This window comes from Tamandua tetradactyla, chromosome 15 (assembly GCF_023851605.1).
Source record: "Tamandua tetradactyla isolate mTamTet1 chromosome 15, mTamTet1.pri, whole genome shotgun sequence".
NCBI classification, from domain to species: domain Eukaryota; kingdom Metazoa; phylum Chordata; class Mammalia; order Pilosa; family Myrmecophagidae; genus Tamandua; species Tamandua tetradactyla.
This window is the reverse complement of record NC_135341.1, coordinates 67,654,525-67,674,010: the sequence shown is the minus strand read 5'-3', so window position 1 is coordinate 67,674,010 and position 19,486 is coordinate 67,654,525. Positions and strand designations below refer to the sequence as shown.

At 39.0% G+C, this 19,486-nt stretch overlaps 1 long non-coding RNA gene across 3 annotated transcripts in view; it reads right to left on the bottom strand.

Moving 5' to 3' along the window:
* The window catches only part of LOC143658035 (uncharacterized), a 52,944-nt gene that overhangs the window by 20,800 nt on the left and 12,658 nt on the right, over window positions 1–19,486 (bottom strand). For all 3 annotated transcript variants that reach the window (XR_013163086.1, XR_013163087.1, XR_013163088.1), the window contains exon 3: window positions 9,210–9,316. This is a non-coding gene — a long non-coding RNA (uncharacterized LOC143658035). The remainder of the gene's footprint in view (window positions 1–9,209; window positions 9,317–19,486) is intronic.

Sequence of the window (19,486 nt, the reverse complement as noted above, 5' to 3'; positions counted from 1 at the left end):
TTCCCAAATTGTTTTGCAAATATTTTCTCCCAAGCTATGACCAGCCTTTTCATTTTCTTAATGTTATGATTTTATGAGATATTTTTAATTTTTATGAGGTCTTGTTAATTTTTTTCTTCTATGGCTGCTGTTTTCTTTGCCTATCCTAAGGTCACAAAAATGTTCCTGTATTATCTTCTAAGAGTTTTATAATATTTGTTTAATATTTGAATTTGCACTCTATCTCAATTATTTTTTGCATATTTCAGGTAGTATATTTTCTTACACTTTGTTCTTGTTTTCATGATTTTTTAAGGGATATAATTTCCAGTTGACAATTTTTATGGAAACAATTTCTTTTCACATATCTCTGAAAATGTTCATTGTACTTATTTTAGTCTTGCTTTGTTTTTCTCTATTTACTCTGTTTCCTTGGTTGTCTATTGTTTTATTTGATATGGTTTTTCTTTCATGGTGATACTTTTTCTCAAATATTTCATGGTTCTTGTATGTATGTTTCTCTTTGGATTTGAGAATCTTTCAGACTCTGCTCTAGGTGTTTGTTCAGACTGCTTGGGTAAAAGGACAGGAATTTTGCCGCCTGGGGTGATTCTATAGCCAGTGCTTTAAGCATCAGTGTTCCTAGGTGACCTTGCAGCCAACAGGCACTGACATGCTTTTAAAAATCAGGATAGATACACTTGCCTGCACATGTCTCTTGGGTTGCTATTGACTCAATCAGAGAATCTGATATAGAAGGATGGAGTGTCTGGCTTCTCCTGCTCAGTTGCTCCCAAGCCACCTCTAGCCGTGTAACTATCTGGGTGCTGCTTTTATCTTTTGTAGCATGGGGGGTGCTTTCCTCCCTCAATAAGGTTCTTTCTATTTTACCTTCTTTCAAACCTTCCTCACCTGGATTTACTGAGAATTCATCTTGTTTTTCAGTGCAGTTATGTGTGTAATTACTTTATTTTTTATTTCATTTTATTTTTATTTTTTATCTTTATTTATTTGTATTTTTTTTTGTAATTACTTTTTGTATATTTTCTGTGGTTTCTTGATATTTGAACTAAGATTGGGGATCTGTAGAATAGGTTCATTCTTCTCTTGTGAACTTGTCATTTATTTTAAATATATTTGTCTTTAACATACCAATATTTAAGGATTCATTTTTAACCATTCTTATAGAAATGAGCATTGACCTAAATAAACAACGTAGTATATAGATCCCCTCTTAGAAAATCTGCAGTCACAGGACACAAATTGTAAGTACTTTTTATTTAAACCATTATAATGCTGTTCTTATTAGAAAAAGCACTACTAATGTAGCCCAAAACCAGGAATGAGGCTGCAAACCTTCAGGAACATTACAGGGAAACAGAAGGAGTGGAAACAGAAGGAACTAGGATCAAGGCTTCCAAAGTTTCTGGAAGTAGGTTTTATTAGTCTATGGTCATAGAGCTAAGCCAAGTAACCTCTGAATGTCTGACCCCTGATCAGGAGCTGATACAAGGTACTTATAAGGCAGGATGACTGGTAGCATCTTTCTAATATGGCAATTGATTACATTCGAGGGAGGTGATTGGCTGCTGGCAGCAGTTTCCTAATATGATAACTAGCTACATTTGAGGGAGGCAATTGGCAGCTTGCTGCTGGGAGGTGATTGGCTGCTTGCTGCAGGCCAGAACCAGGACAGGTTGCAAAACCTGAGTTACAAGGCCTAATTACTGTCGGGAGCTTGCTTGCTACACTAGAATATAGCAATACCTAGAACCATTTTTATTATTTCAGTTTCTTTACTTCTATTACTTTCCTCTGTGGTGTACATTCTCCAAGGGGTTAAAATTTCCAGAGATCTAGAAGTCTCAAACCATTAAACTTTCCAAAATAAACCTGAGGCATTGAGGCCTATTATAGCAACTCTCTGACATCACAGTTATTTCATAAAATGAGAGTAATTTGGTATCAAAATATAGGAGGGGTACATTATCAGCCTTCGGAATACAGGAATGTCCTCCCAAAGGAGGAATGACAGCTTCACCACAGACCCGCCCTGGTTCAAGGCAGGTATTTGGGTATCTTTGCTCCATTACACATGGAAAAGCCCTTTTTCAGAGGTAAGATGCAGGTGTAGGTGGTTCCCATTTGGGAGCTGCCCAAGCCCCTTTCCCTTTGGCCTCAATCTGGCTTCTCTGCGAGACAAAAATGTTGCCTTTCTCAATTTCCTCTGAAATTGACTTTTCCTCAAAGTGTGATTAGATCTCAGATTCTAATTTGTGCTTGAGGGGGGATGGCCCGTCTTTGAACTTCAGCTTAGGTGGAAGGTATGTTATCTATGGGCTTCTACTACTTTTGAGGACAAGGTGACTAGTGTCATCCTTGAAGGACTTGCATCACCTCATCTCAACTCACCTCTCTTTTATTATCTTCAGCATTTACTAAAAGAGAAAGGAGAACAGTTCCCTTTCAGACAGGATGATCCAAGATTAAAGGGCTCTCCAGGATGTGGGACTTTCAGTGCTAAAATCCCTGGAACTTCTGGGCAAGCCAGAACAGGTTGGTTACCTTACCCAGGTTCCCACTAGGAACATATACTTCCTATTCCCTCAGAGGCCTTCCTTGAGCCTCCATTTAGCCACCATCTTTCAATATTATTCTCTTTGCATCAGATGGGAAGAGGCTCATGGAATCAGTGACAAGTGTATTTATCTACTTGTTATGCCCCCCCAAAAGATATGTTCAAGTCCTAATTCCCTGCACCCATGAACGCAACCTTATTTGGCAATAAGGTCTTTGCGGATGTAATTATTTAAGATGTGGTCATACTGGATTTGGGTGGGCTGTAATCCAGTATGGCTTGTGTCCTTTTAGGTAAAGGAGAAAAAATAGAGTCAAGACACAGAGAGGAGATCGATGACAATTAGAGTTATGCTACTACAGGCCAACAAGTTCTAGGGCCACTAAAAGGCAGAAGAGTCTAGGAAGAATTCTTCTCGAGAGGCTACAGGAGAGACCATGGCCCTGTGAAAACCTTGATTGTAGCCTTCTGGTTTCCAGAACTGTGAGAGAATACATTTCTCTTGTTTAATCTACCCAGTTTGTGATCCTTTGTTTCAGTAATCCCCAGGCACTAATACACACTTAATATTAAAAACTGTTTTCACAGTTCTTATTAACATATCATTGGTGGCATAGTTGGGGATCACTGAAACTCCAAGGTGCTCTGAAAAGCCAAGTTAGATGAAGAGTTGGGTGTCCTGAGCTGACTATACATCATGTAGCTGTACATTCCAATGAAATGGGGGGTCAGAGTCCCTCTATTTTCTACCCTCTGCTGCCCCTCTCTCTCTTCTCCTACCGTAGCTTTCTCTCTTCTTCTTTCCTTTTTCTTCCCCTCCCTCTTTCACTAATTTCTTCCATGTTTTTCCCTTTCTCTCTTTCCGTTGTTCTAGTGTTCACATGGAAAAGACATCCTCTGAAAAACTGCCCTTCCTGTGGGCTGTTACTAGCATCCCTAAAAGAATATTGGAGGATTTTTCACATGAAACGTGGGTGTCTTCTGAGCTAACTAACCAGCAGTGCTGTCTCCTACCTTTTCCTGATTCTGTTTAGGAAGGCTGTGGAGTTCCTTCCCTCAGCACCTGGTCCAGAGAGATTGCAAGATTTGCATGACATGTACCATATCATTACTTCCTTTTCCTTCCCCTACCCCCTTCCCCTTTCCTTTCCACATGGCACACATTTACACTCCTCCTTACCAGCAGAATAACCTTATGGAGACCTGAAATCGCCTCTGAGAAATCCCAGGAGACAACCTAATACTCATTCCAAATGCTATGAAGAAACATCTGCCTCTCCTTTACCTTTGCAGCAAGCCTGCCCCCTGCCCTAGCCTGGTTGTCTAAATTCACAAGACGAGTCCCATAGGAACAAAGCAATTTCCATATTTCCAGAAATACCCATGTGTTTAAAGGATCCAGATGTATGTGACATGTTATGGAAAGCCTCTTAGTTCATTATTGAGGAAAAATTGCTTAAATACATTTTTCTTTGGGTTTCTAAATATTTTAATTGCCTCTCCAACTTCTCCTTTTTCTTTCCCTTGAGTGTAGATACTGCCTAAAACTTTGATGAGTTGGAAGAAATTGACATCTCCCATCCACTCCTTCAGGGTTGGACTAATGTTCATGTGTTTTACTTCTTTATATGCATCCGTATTTGGGAAGAATTGTGAAATTGTACCTTCTCTGTGAGTTCTCCAACCCTGCCCACACCCCCTATTCCTTCTTCTCAATGTACTGCCCTGTCATTTCCTTTCAGATCATTTTAAGTATGTGGGTATGGAAAACGTGCCAGCTACTTTCAGAATTGTCTGAGAATCATATTTATAGGAAACAATCTAAAATGCTATAGAATTCCTGTTATCTGCTCTGAAGAGTGGGTTTTTGAGTTGTTGATAATGCATAAAATAGGGAAAAAAATACAAAGTAGGGATAATAGATATGGTCACCAAAAGGCAGTTTTGAACAGTAATAAAGGTCTTCTGGGAAGAAGGTAAAAGAGATATATTAGGTTTAACATCATCAGATTTTTAGCTTGGTTTGGAGCTGGAATACTAGCCTATGAGAGCCTTCCTTACACTGATTGCTGTTCCACTTTGGGCTGTTATTTTAAAGATGCTTTATGATCTGAGTTTGATTTTTCTATCAGAACATTTTCTTTGTTTTCATACCTTTTGGCATTTCATATTTTTCCCATGATTTTCTAATCATTGAACTTTTAGAGGCAAAAAATAAATTGTAGACCTGCCTGCCCAGCCAAAAGCAGATGGCACATTAAAAAGGGTGATTGGTTTAATGAAGAGGCTATTAAATGAGTGGAGTATTTACAAGTTGTGGGCAGGGTGAAGAGACAACAACAAGATATAATGAAGTACCACAGACTAGACAATAGCAGGAAGTTGCTTCCATCCTGAGATCTAAAGGGACAAGGAGCAGGTATTACTAGAACTAATGAGAGCAGGGCTGTAGGAGGGAGTTTGCCTCGCAGGAACTGTGGCTTTTGGGAGAAAAAAACACAGCCACAGCCAAATTGTGGAAATAACTGGTGAAGAAGAAGCAAGGGGATAAAAAGCTCCATCTTTCTTTTCTTCTGTTCTCTGACAGACTGTACGTGCTTTCATTGGGTAAACTCAACCATAAGGAAGAAGATCAAGCAGCATTGTTGATGTGGTCATAAAGACCAGCCTCCCGTGAAACCACCACGCTGCCCTCCAAGGGACTGTACCTCTCAGCTTCCCTGTCCACAGTGAATAGGTATATCTTTCTCTGCATTTTCTCTAGAACTTGTTTCTCTCTGTTCATTTTTAGACAGTTTTATTCACGCATCATGCAATCCAACCTAAGTGTATAGACACACCACCATAATCTATATGAAGACATTTCCTTTCTTTCCATAAAGAATCCTACCCCTCCCCTTGACATTTGGTTTTGGCAAAATGCCTTTGTTACATTCAGTAGATGCATATTACAATGTTACTGTTGACTATAGACCCTAGCTTGCATTGATTGTACGTTTTCCCATACACCATCCATTTTCAACACCCTGCAATGTCGACATTCATTTGTTCTCCCTCATGCAAAAACATATTTTTTTATTTGTTCATTTAATCACTATCATTGTCCACTCTAGGCATTCCTAAATTAGACCTTCTCAGTCTTTATCCTCTATCTTTCCTTCTGGCTTCATACGTGACCCCAGCCCTTCTCCCTCAATTATACTCACCTTTAGCTTCATTCAGTGTGCTTACATTATTATGCCACAGTCAGGTCATACTGTGCTATTCATTTCTAAATTCTTACAATCAGCCCCATTGCACAATCTGTATTCCTTCTGCACCAATTGCCCAATCTCTCCCTATTTTTGTCTCCTCATAACCTGTGTTCATAACTTCAATTCTCAAAGTTTACTCAGTGTTAGCTCATATTAGTGAGACCATACAGTATTTGTCCTTTTTTTTTCTGGCTAATTTCACTCAGCATAATGTCCTCAAATTTCATCCACATTGTTACATGCTTCATGACTTTATTATCTTACAGCTGTGTAATATTCCACTGTAAGTATATACAACAGCTTGTTTAGCCACTCATCCATTGATGGACACTTGGACTGTTTGTATCGCTTGGCAATCTTAAATAATGCTGCTATAAACACTGGTGTGCAAATGTCTGTTTGTGTCCTTGCCCTCAGGTCCTCTGAATATATACTTATTAAAGAGATTGCTGGATCATATGGCAATTCTATACTTAGCTTCCCGAAGAACTGCCAAACTGCCTTCCAGAGTATAGGCCTCTATATTGATGTTCACTTAGAAAGGATACGTTTTATTTAGGCTTGAAGCATAAGTTGAACAAAATAATTCCTTGCCCACTCATTTACTTTAGGAAGGGTTAATTTTCCCATTAAGTTGATTTGAAAAAATTTACAACATAAACTTTTGGGGGCTTCTAGAAGAAAGCAGTGTCTTCAGGGTCCTGTCCAGCTAGTGAACCAGAACTGACTGCTTTCTCCCTCTTTCAAATAAGCCTATGGGAAACTGTTGAAAAAGGACAAAAACATAGATGCACGGAACCGATATTAACCATATCAAACCCAGAAGAAAATCTTAGTGAAGTTGAAGTCTGCCTTGAAGTAGGCAATGTGTGTGTGTGTGTGTGTGTGTGTGTGTGTGTGTGTGTGTGTGTAGGTAGGTGAATTCTAGAATTTGGGAGGCCAGAGACAGAAGGAAGGAGGTAAGGTGGAGAAAAGCTTTATATTTTCTGCTTTGGCCATCTTTCCTCCATTGCCCTGAACAATTTTGCTTGGTCCTTTGCTGATGAAATGGGTTACAACAGACAAGGTCAAGAGAAAAATCAATCCCCAAATTTCTGTGGTAGTGTAGAGATTAAAAATACAGGTGTGGATTGACAAATCATTCTCAAGCATCTATGTATCCATTTGTTTCCTTTATCTTAAAAATAAGGTTTTACCTTCTACTTCCAATGCTCCTTCTTTCTATTTCAAAGATAAAATTTTGAAGTTTGCCTGGTAAGAGCATTAAATGCGGTTATCAACAAAGTTTCTGTGCTGGCTATGGTCTCCTCCTATCCCTTCCCTTCTTTAAATAAAACATACTGCAGCTGGTGCAGACTGGGATGAGTCTTCCTGGCTTCCTGGCACCTGTTATGATGTGTACTAGTCAAGTACTTGATACCTTCCCAGGAACATGGCACACAAGCTGGCATAATTAGACCTCTGGGGAGACTGATAATGCTATAGAGAAAGGAGAGACATTACATGACGTGTTTAAACAGGAGCAGAATTGTCTGAACAGACTGGCAGAAGTTTGAGATAATACATACATTTCAAGAGGATAAGAAAAATATTACAGAATTGATTGTCTAAGAAATAAACAAACAAAAAGCCAAGTACATATTTTGGGCATAGAAAAAAACATAAGAGATGAAATAATAACGTTGTAATTAAGATAACTAGTAAGATGAACAAGACTGAGGAATGAATTAGTGAATTTGAATATCACATTGAGAACTGTCCCAGGAAACAGCACAAAAGAGGAGAGTGGTAGAAAATAGAGCTTAAATGCTAAAAATATGGAGGATTTAAATAGATGTTCAACATTTATATAATAGAGTTCCTGAAGGAATTTTTTAGAAAAGAAAGTGGGAAAATTTCCCAGAAAAAAAAGAAGAGCTTGAATTGGAATGAGTTATTCAGCACTCAGTAGGCGTTATTATGAGGAAGCTTACACCTAGACACATGTGCCTGAAATTCAAGAATAGCTAAGATAAAAAGAAAACCCTAAAATTTTACTAGTGAAAGAGAACATCATATACAATATCCAAGAATCGTATCACTGTCAAACATCTTAACAACCCTGGATACAAGAATAAAAAAGAATTATGTTTTTAAATGATTGAAGGAAAAGATCTAGACCTATAACCAGTCAAATTTTCACTAAAATATTAGGGCATAATAAAACTATTCTTAGATGTCCTATACCTCAGATTTGCTACTTAAAAACCCACATTGTAAACACTCTTAGAAGAAAAACTCAACTAAGGAGGAAAAAAAAAATCCAAGAGGTTCTACATGCATTACGGGCAATGAAGATGATCAGATCACGTAAGTAAATATGCATATAATGATATAATGGCAAGGAGAAAGGAACAGAAGAAGATAAAGACAGGACAGCTGCTTTGAGTCTGGATTTGGAAACTAGCTGCACACTCAGCCTTTGACTCAAGCATCTTAAAATATCACCCACGTAGTTTTTCATTAAACCACTAACTTCTGGGTGCAGCAAGTGGAAAGGACTATAACAGTCATTTAACAGGTGGGGACACAGAGAGGGTAAATTACATTTCTGAGGCTTCTTTGTAAGGCTCTGGCCACATCAAAAAATAAAAGCAATTCTGTTTATTATTTTGGTCCTTCCCTGTGAACAGATGTGCAAATGGAAGAGAATCACGTCTCTCTCATAAAGGGTTTTGTTTAAACTTCCTCAAGAACTTTGGGTTTTTCTCTGACTTTTAAAATTCTGTTTCACTTTAATAACCTTCAAAGTTTGCATGTACAAAATATACACTATGCATGTGTTTATATATCATCAAAACTCTTTGTTGACATAGCTACAAATATTCAGCTAATATCACATCTTGAAAGACTAAGCAGGAATTTGCAACATAATAACTATATCAACACCTTTAAAACTAAGCAATTATTTTTCCTTCCATTGTTTAGTTAAAGCTCCCAAAGCTCAGCTAAATAAGCAAATGTTTTCTGTTTATTTCTATAAAATTTATCATGAACTGATAAATTTTCAACTACTGGTGATGGTGACATTAGCTAAAATTTGGGCCCTGGCCATTACTCATTAATTTGCTTTTTCATTCACTCATTCATTCCTTCACTCAAAAGTTACAAACTGCATGCTTGCTTTTTTGCTTCCTTCCCCCTAGTTTTTAAAAATTACATTTAATTCATTTTTAAAAAGCTTTAGATTTATAGAAAGTTACACAGGTTGTATTCACAAACCCTGTACCCAATTTCCTGTATTGTTTACATCTTAGATTAGTATGATTCATTCTAATTCGTTACAACGAATGAATTGATACTGATACATTATTATTAACTTAAGTCCATGCTTTACCCAGATTTCCTTATATTTTTACCTGGTGTCCTTTTTCTGTCGCAGGATACCATGTTCCATTCAGTCATCATGTTTCCTTGGGCTCCTCCATACTATGAAAGATTTCAGACTTTCCTTGTTTTGGATGACCTTGACAGTTTTGAGAAAACCTAGTCAGATATTTTGCAGGTGTTGCTCCTTTGGGATTGCTGAGGTTTTTCTCATGAGTAGACTGGGGGTCATGGGTTCTTGGAAGGAACAGCACAGTAGCAAAGTGCCATTCTCATCACATCCTAACAAGGGAACATTCTGCCAATGTGATGCTCTCTGACGAGGTTAGGCTTGCTCATATGGTTTGAATTTGGTTTGCTAGGTGTGTTGCTCCCCCCCCCCCCTCCCCGCCCCCCGCTTTCATACTGTTGTCTTTGGAAGGAAGTCACTCTGTGGAACCCTCACTTAATGGTCGGGAAATTATGCTTTACCTCCTGAAGGGGGCAGTATCTACCTAATCTAAGCCCTGCCTGCACTGTCATAAACCAGTTTTCTCCAAAAAATGAGTTAATTCATATAAAACACTCAGTGCTTTGGCTGGCACATAGTAAGTGCTCAAAAAATTAGATTTCCTCCCTTCTCCAAAGAAGTAAGCCATTTAGGGAAGCAATGTGTTATAGAATTTAAAAACAGAAATATTTTCCCTTTTTACTATGAATTATTTCAAATTTATAGACAATTCTAGAAAATTATATGACACCCAGACCAAACAACATTAATAGATTTTCATGCTTTGCCATATTTTCTTCAGATCTTCTTTTTTTTAAGCAATAAAATATTACTGTTAGTGTTCAGAGCACCAAAATCTCCTCTCTAGCTTTCTGATCTCATTGTTCTCTCTGTGAAGTAAGAAATAATAGCACTAACTTGATGCTTTTCATTCTTATACATCCAATTATATTATTTCTACATATTCACCTGTGGAGTAAGAGAATTTTACTTCTTCCTTTCCCATTCTCATGACTTAATATGGGTACTAGATATACAGATGTAGTTCATTTTATTTTGCATGGTGTGGTAGTTAGGTTCAGGGGTCAACTTGGCCAGGTGAAGACGCCTAGTTTTGTTGCTGTGGACATGAGCCAATGGCATGTGACCCTCATCTGTTGCTGATTACACCTGCAGTCAGCTTAGGAGGTATGCCTTATGCAATGAATGATGTTTGATTTAATTGGCTGGAAGCTTAAATGAGAGAGCTCAGTGTAGCACAGCTCAGTGTAGCACAGCTCAATGTAGCACAGCTCAATGTAGCACAGCCTAAGCAGCTCAGCATACCTCATCTCAGCACTCGCAGCTCAGCCCAAGCCTTTGGAAAAGCAGAAAGAAATCACCCAGGGGAAAGTTGTTGGAACCCAAAGGCCTGGAAGGAAGGCCAGCAGAGATTGCCCTGTGCCTCCCCATGTAAGAAAGAACCTCAGTTGAAAGTTAGCTGCCTTTCCTCTGAAGAACTATAATTTTTAACTACATGAATCCCCTTTTATTAAAAGCCAATTCATCTCTGGTGTGTTGCATTCTGGCAGCTAGCAAACTAGAACACATGGGCAGGCACCAGGACTCGAACTCTGGTCTTCAGCATGGCAGGTGAGAACTCTGCCTGCTGAGCCACCGTGGCCTACCCAGTTTTTTTTTTCTTTAAACAGTAAAAGAAATAAGAGATGCTTTAATTCCTAATTTAGCCTAGGGTACAAAAGTTAAAGTTCAGATGGCTGCAGAAAGGAGGAGGAGATGCAGCTCAGTTTTGCTAAGTCATGCTGGCAGGGGTGGGGGAGTGGGGAGAGGAGGAACAGGTAGGCCAGGAACCTGCCAGAACAGAGTGAAAAGGTGAATTAGTACTAACCTAGTGCCCAGTGCCCTCATATGCTGTGCTTACATCACTTTTCCAGATACTAAAAATGTTGGTGAGTGCATCTCCAATTATGGTATGCTCAGCATCACCTGGGGAGCTTGCTATGCCTTCAGACTACTGAGTCCTTTCCCCTAGAGAGTCTGACCCAGTCGGGAATGTGTTGCTTAGAATACTGCACTTGGCTGATTCTGATCCATGGGTTAGGAGGGCCACACCTAGAGAAACTGACTTACGTGTTTCTCCTGGAAGGAGTATTTCCATCTTGTCAAGTCCCACTGGTTGTTTAAGCTAAATTTAGTTGGAGCAAGTTTACATCCTTGCCTTGAAAGACAAATGAGTGTCTGTGCCCTGGTGTTCTCTGCACAATATCTCTGTCTTTTAGTGTCTCCCATTGTTACAGAAAGCCTATGTCTCCGCAAGGTGATCGTAATAAGGTCCTGATCTAAGGCAGGGGGAATCGAAAGAAAGAGCCAAGAAAACGACATGCATTGTAGAGGCAACTTGGCAGTGGATTGCTTGTGAGGGCCAGAAGCTTGATACCAAAGATGAGACTGAATCTGTTGGCCTTGCATTAGGGAGAGTGCTAGTACCCCTTTCTTAATTTGCCAGGGCTTTTATGACAAATTCCACACCCTGGTTGGCTTAGCAGCAGGAATTCACTGTCTCATGATTTCAGAGGCTAGAAATCCAAAATCAAGATGTCAGCATGGCCATGCTTTCTTCCAGAGTCAGATGTCTTCTGCTTATGGTGGTCCCTGACACATGGCCATCTCTGTCTCTCTCTCTAGCTTCTTCTACTTCGGCTTTCTTCTGAGTGACTATGTCCAAATTTCCTCTTTCTAAGATTTCCGGTCATGTGGATTAAGACCCACTCTGATTCAGTTTCGCCATACCTTAAACTAAAAATAACACATTTTTTTTTGCCTTTTGGAAGCTATTATGTACCCCAGAAAAGCCATGTCTTTTAATCCTCATTCAGTATTGCTGGGTGGAATCTTTTTGATTGTTTCCATGGAGATATGACCCACCCAATTGTGGGTGGTAACGTTTGATTGGTTGGTTTCCTTGAGACGTCTCTCCACCCATTCAAGGTGGGTTTGCTTACTGGAGTCTTTTAAGAGGGAATCATTTTGGAAAAAACTTCAGAGCCATGAGAGCCACCAGAACTGATAGAGTCAACAGAATGGACAGAGCCCTGGTGAAGCCATTGAAGAGAAAGCTAGCAAATCTCACTATGTGCCTTTCCAGCTAAGAGAGAAACCCTGAATGTCACTGGCCTTCTTAAACCAAGGTATCTTTCCCTGGATGCCTTAGATTGGACATTTTTATAGTCTTGCTTTAATTTGGACATTTTCACAGCCTTCAAAATGTAAAAAGCAACTTAATAAATTCCCCTTTTTAAAAGTCATTCCGTTTCTGATATATTGCATTCCAGCAGCTTACAAACTAGAACAATTTTCGAAAAGTCCTCTTTACAAATGAATTCACACCCAAAGGGACATGGATTAATATTTGATGACAGCTTTTGTGGAGGGTATCATTCAAAACCCCTAAACCACCCAAAATAACTAACTCCACATTTAAAAATTTTTAAACTGCTATATAAGCGTGAGGTATCACTTAGCTGTAAAACATATAAACACAAAGCACACTGTTATTACTGTGATTTGAAATTTCCTGTAAGATTTCTAATTCCAAAATTCAATTTAATGGAATTTCTGATCTGTTAGGGAAAAACAATAATTGAAACAGTACAATAGATGAGATGTACTGAATCATAATTTAATATGCATGATTATTAAATCCACTCTTTGTTTAATAAAGTGACCCACATCACTTTATTAAGTGACAAAACTAGATCCAATAGTTTCTTATGTAATCAAATATACACCTATTTTTCTAAATAGTGCTTGTTTTGAACTCAAGGAGGAAGAGAGAAGAGAATGCTTTTGTATCAGAGGTTGGCATGCTCCCAGGGAAGGAATAATTTTAGATTTTTATTCATTTATCTCCTAGCAGATGGTATTCTGAGGTTCTCTCTGAAAAAGGTGAATTGAGGGAATAGGGCTGTCTGTCTTTAAGAAATTAGGAGAGCCAGAAGAAAATCAGTTTTTGCATTTAAAATAGCAAAGCAAACTCTGGTTTCTAGTGTTAATATTCATTCCCTATCTTATTTTTCCCTCTGGATTTCTTGATTAAGAGAAAAGCTATTTAAAGTGTTAAAGAACCTTACAAACTCAATTCTACCAGTTATACAAGATAGTGGTTAAGGTGACATGCAGCACCGACAAGAATGGCTAATTATGCCAAATTATAGCTTTAAAATGCCAAATGAGACCTCATTTCAGTTTAGGACCTGTTCAGGCCTCAGCTGGGTTTCTAGGAGAAAACCCAGTCTTTAAATTAGATTTGAACTTTTAACTAGGGAAGGAAGAAAATAGACTGTGTGTTACAAAGGGACCTGGATTAATGTCAGATATAAGGCATAATCTCTCATAAACATACATGTCCCATCAGCAACTGTAAACATTTGTGGACTCCAAGAAATAACTGGAGAATCCTTATTTAAGAAGGGACATTTTTTTTTTCTTTTACCCAGGGAGGGATCTAGTTTTTTGTCACAACTTTACCTGAGGCTGGTTTTGACAGATAAACATTGTTTCAGTTAGCTATTGCTATGAAACAAACAAAAAAAACAACCCCAAAACTTAGTGCCTTAAAATAACAACTATGTATTATTTCTCAAAGTCTATGGCACAATTGGGGGATTCTTGCTGTTCTCTAGACTGGGCTTGGCTGGTATCCTCAGGCTCCATTTCTGTGCCTATTGTCAGTTGCTTGGAGGCTGACTGGTCTAGGCCAGCTTTGACTGTAGTGACTTGACTCGGTTCTGTGCCACTCAGCAGGAGAGACCAAGCTTGCTCTGATGTGGGAGGAAGTATCTTCAAGAGAGCTGTGGGAGTGCACAAGGACTCTTGAGGTCTGGGCTTGGAATTCCTATGTGGTCACTTCTGCTGCTTCTATTGGCCAAAGTAAGTCACAAAGCCAGCTCAATTCAAGGGGTGAGGAAAAGACTCTACATCTTGATGGGAAGAAATGCAAAGTCACATTTCAAGGGATGTGCATAAAGGGAGAAGTAGAAAATTATGGACATTTTTTTCCAGTCTTGCAAAAATGTTCTCCTTCAAACACAAACTGCCCAATTTAGTGTAAGGTCTTTGCATGCATTCTTTACTTTTTCCACAGGTGTAGGGTTGAAATAAGCCACCCCTCCAACCCTGTTGTTTTTAGAATTGCTTCCACAAATTATAATTTTTTCACAAATAATTTCAAGCACTTTTATTCTCAGGAAAACATTTATTATGATTATCAACATAAGCTCTCCGCTTTCCGTTGCCATCAGTTTCAAGCTGAACAAACAATCTCTGGAATATGATGAACATTCGCTTGACATTCCTAAGCAGGCTTACATTAATTTTAGTTCCCCATTGAATTTCAAACAGGAGCCTCCACACTGACATTAAAAAATATTAACATTTGCTGCGGCAGTGCAATCTGCTGAGGCGTGGATTGTTGCTCTGACTCGCCACATCTTTCCTCTTGTTCTTTTTTTAGAAAGAGCAAAGCAGAGGGATTTGGCAGGGCAATTCAAGCTGTCACTCAGAGCAGTTCCAGCAAAGGAAAGCTGGCCCAGACCATATTGCATTCTAACTGGCAGCAAATCCTTCTTTCAAGGTCTTTCTGCAGAAAGGAGGTGCTGGCTGAGTCCCTCTCCCCTCACTCGTGTCTGTCCTGTGTGTTGGAGATAACTTCCCGGCCATAAAATGACAGCTACTTTCAATTTTTCTGAATGCTTCTAAAAAATCCTCTCTTCAATTTGTTTCTTTGCCCTAAATAAGATTATTTCCCTTTGTTGTTTACAATAATAGAGTCAGTAGAAGGAAGTCAAGCTTCTGATTGAGTTATAGTGGGATGTAAGTTTGTTCCTACCATACTTTCTTTTACTTGAATCTTTTGTGCCTTTCATAGGCAAGGCAGCATGCCATCCGGAGGCTTTCCTTCTGAAGCTATTTCCACCCCTTTCAGCCTTGCTTATTTTTATCATGTCCCATCACCATTATTACCCATTATATTTATATCTGTGTTTAGCAGGCAGACTTGCTTGGTGTCTATAAAGGTGTAATGAGCAATTTGAGCTAATGATTTTCTGCAGCTGCTCAAACAGTTGGTACTAACGTCATCATGTACGCCTTCCAAAAGAAATCTGAGCTCGGCATCAGATGGGGACCAAATTGGCTTTGCCTGTTGAATGGAAGAAGCAGAAGCATGGATCGGGGTGGAGAGTGTGTGGAATGACCACTGAGGCATCTTTCATTCTCCAATTGTGTAGATGTTAGCAGTGGGGTATTTCTCAGAAAAGCATTGATATTGGGAGAAAAAAATGATTTCCAACAAACAAATGTGCTTGTGTTACTGTCTTGATTAAAGGGCATTGCTTTAATAAGATTGAGATAATTAATTCTTGCACAGTTGGGCAATTTATAGATGAACACTGAAAATACATAAAACCAAGGCTCTTTCATTCCTTCAAGGATTTTTTGTGCAGAGGAAAGAATATTGGATTGGGAATCAGAATAACCAAGTTGCATGTTTCTACTAAATGGAGTTATTAGCTGTGTGCCCTTGAGCAATCAACTTAACCTCTCTGAGTTGCAGTTCCCTTTGCACCTTTTCAGTGACAGTGGGGATACTGAATACCTCATTGGATGGTCTGAGGATGAAAGGAGAAAATTACATGAAAGCACATTGTCCGGTGGCACACAGGTTTTAGTTGTCATTAGTATAAAGTTTTAGAAATCTTTTGCATTACCTACATGCCAGAAGAAAAATCAGAATGGTTCTCCACATACAAAAAAAGGAGTGTGATCTCTTTTGATTTTATCAGCATATTACCCATTTAAAGGCCTCTCCTGCTGATGTTAATTCATACTTCCAACCTTCCCTGTTTCTCAATTCCAGGCTCTTCTTGGCATGATGGGTGCAGTATAACCTAATGCCTGTTTTGTGTGGTGTTGGTTATCGTCATTCGTTAGAAGATGAGAACTTGATGGGGAAGTAATTTAAACCCGCAGTCTATAGACTTACATAGGAACAGTCCTAGGCCAAACTTTCAAAGAGAAATTCTGAATTCCCTCCCAACCCTGTTCACCACTACAAAAATACTTGTGTTGAGTCCAGATAATTCAGTGTCTTTTCTTTCTATACTTGCCCCATCCCCTTTATGATATTCTGAGTACTAAGTCCTGCACAGTTTCCCTATACCATAAATTGATCTGTGTGCTGTCTGATGGTAGAAACCATGTCCACCCATTTTAATTCCAGTCTATCAGTGGTAAGCATATATTGGGTCCATAATCACTGCTTATTAAATGGATAGAAGTGGCTGTGAGAAGATAGCCAATCTGCTCAGTTAATTGAAGCTAAAGGGTTAATTAGTATAAATGAGTTCACGGATTGTGTCTCCCAGACTTCAAATTTGCCTTCTGTCTGGCACCTCACAAAGTCATAATCTGTAGAAGTGGCAGATGGTAGGGAAGCTTTACGACCCGGGGGCAGGCCTTGAGGGTGGGTGAGGTGGGCGGGTCTTTCTGAAAATATAACCTTGATATTCTGTTCCCATAACTTTGTGAGTACTGAAAGTACATACTACTACTTTTCCGTTGAAGACATGGAAATGAGAGCCTCCCATCATCCCAAATATGCCCACAACATTTCATTTCATAGTTATGTAAGTGCTCTAAAAGGTAATAACTAATATTTATTGAACTCCAATATTGCCAGACACTGTTGTAAGAGCTTAGCATGTGTACTCTCATTTAATCCTAATGAACATTCTAGATGTTATTTTAAATTTCTCCTTAACTGATGGAGAAACTGAGATGAGAGAGATTAAAACACTGAAGAAAGTTACAGAATCAGTACATGGCAGAAACAGAAATCAAACTCAGATATTTTGGCTCTGGATTCCATGTTGTTAACTACCATGTGATAATTGATAAGAACACAGAAATATCTGCATATTTTCAAATGATGCTAAACTAGACATTTCCTGGAGACTTGGATGAGACAACAGAATGAGCAACAAATTGCTGTAGGTCTTTATATCAACTATGGGAAATAGAGCATAAGAACTGGAAGTGCTCAAGTACACTTCAGTTGAGAAAGGATCTGGGAACCATGAGAGGCAGCTCCCAAGAGATGCTACTTCTGGCTTCTGTAAGGCAAAAATGTCAGGATATAAATTTAAAAAAAAGTTTTAGTGTAGTGGAGTTATTTTAGACAGCCAGTTGAAAGGGGAGTTTTCACAATCAGGCAAACTGGGAGTTTTCACAATCAAATAGGGTTGACATTCTTACAAAAGTTGAGAACTTGGCAAAGATATATACCTGAATAAAAGGCTCACTCTGGATCACATGCTATTTGGATGAGGGAGTTTCTTCAGTTAGGAAATAATTATAGGTCTAATCTGACTCACACATGAAAGATCAATAGAGTCCCCAGGCTCCTTGCCATTGAGTGTGACTATAATCAATTTTACCTGGAAGACTGTTCTGGTCATTATGGCTAAAGCCATCTCAAACATTACTAGCTTACAACGGCAATAAGCATTTATGATCTTTTACATTTTCTGTGGGTCAGGAATTCAGAGGCAGCCTGGCTGGGCCATTTTGTGTGAGGTCTCTGAGGAGGTTATAGTCAGATAGTGGCCAGGCTGAGGTCATTTCATTTCTTTACTCTCCTGTCTGCCTCCAGGGTTGGGTATACTCAAAGAACAAGAAGCTAGAAAGTAGTGTTGCTAGGTTAGTTAGAATCATTCATAAGAGCTGATTGTTAATATTCAGGAATTTTGTGAACTGGGTTTTAAACTGTTTGGCAGAGTTCATGTTTGGTAGCATGAAACATGGTGGAAGTTTTTTTCTCAGGAAATTCAGCAAATGCAAATTTGAGCTTTTCTCTTGAGAGAGTTGTTTTGCCAGCTTACTACTGGGGACTGGAACACTGGGAGCTCTTTGGCTATCTTTTTTTTTTTTTTTTTTTTTATCTTTATGTGGTTCTTCTTCATGATAGCTCCAGCATGGTGGCTTTAGGGTAGCCAGACTTCCTACACATCAGCTCTGGGCTCCCAAGGCTCATATCCAGGGAGAGAGCAAGAAGAAACTTTATGACATTTTTTTTGGTTTGTTAGAACTGCCAGCATATAATATACCATAAATGGATTGACTTTTATTAAGGGGATTTATTAAATTACAGGTTACAATTCTAAGGCAATGGAAGTGTCTAAGTTAAAGCATCAACAAAAGAATGTCTTCACTGAAGAAAGGCTAATTGTGGATGGGTTTCTCTGTCACATAGGAAGGCACGTGGTGATGTCTGCTGGTCCTTCTCCCTGGGTTGATTTCAAAATGACTCTCTCAACTCCTGTGGGTCCTTCTGGCTTCTGCTGGAGAATTTTCTTTCTGAATCTCCAGACATCTGCCATTCGGTTTCATCTCTCTGCTCTCTGAGTCAACTCTGAGTCCTCTCTCTATGTTTTCTGTTTTTTATTCTCTTCATAGAGAACTCCAGTAAAAGGATTAAGACCCACCTTGAATTGGGTAGGTAATATCTCCATGCAAACCACTCAATCAAAAGTTTCCACTCACAAAGTGGGCTGTAGTGGCTCAGTGGCAGTGTTCTCACCTGCCATGCCAGAAATCCAGGTTTAATTCCTGGTGCCTGCCCATGCAAAAAAAAAAAAAAGGTTTCCACTCACAATAGGTCTACATACACAAAATTTAACTAGAAACACATGGCTTTTCTGGGGTACAAAGCAGTTTTAAAAAGCACATTCCATCCTCTGGACTCCTAAAAGACAAGTTCTTTCCCTATACAAAATAGATTCATTCCATCACAGTATCACAAAAGTCTTAAACCATTTTTGTAACAATGCAAATACAATACAAAGTCAAAAACAGTACAAAGTCTCATCAAAATCAACCACAGCATGGTCTATCCTAAGGCAAATTTATTCTCTGGCTGTGGATCTATGAAAATCAGAACAAGTTATCTGCTGCCAGTATACGAAGAAGGGACAGTCATAGGATAAACATTCCCATTACCATAAGGAGAAATTGGAAGGAAACAATTCTGAAAACCTGCAAGGCATATACCATTAGATTTCAAGGTTCTGAGAATCATTATGTTTTATCCTTGGGGCTTGAGAAAGAGTGGCAGCCCCACCCTTTCCATGGGCTTACACAGCAGCCCTTCTCTCCAAACAGTAGGATGATGGTTGCAAAATTGGAAAGCATTGGGGAAACCACCTTGTTCTCAGCCCTACCCTCTTCAAGCATTTGGATGGCACAGGGATTCTCTACCTTTCA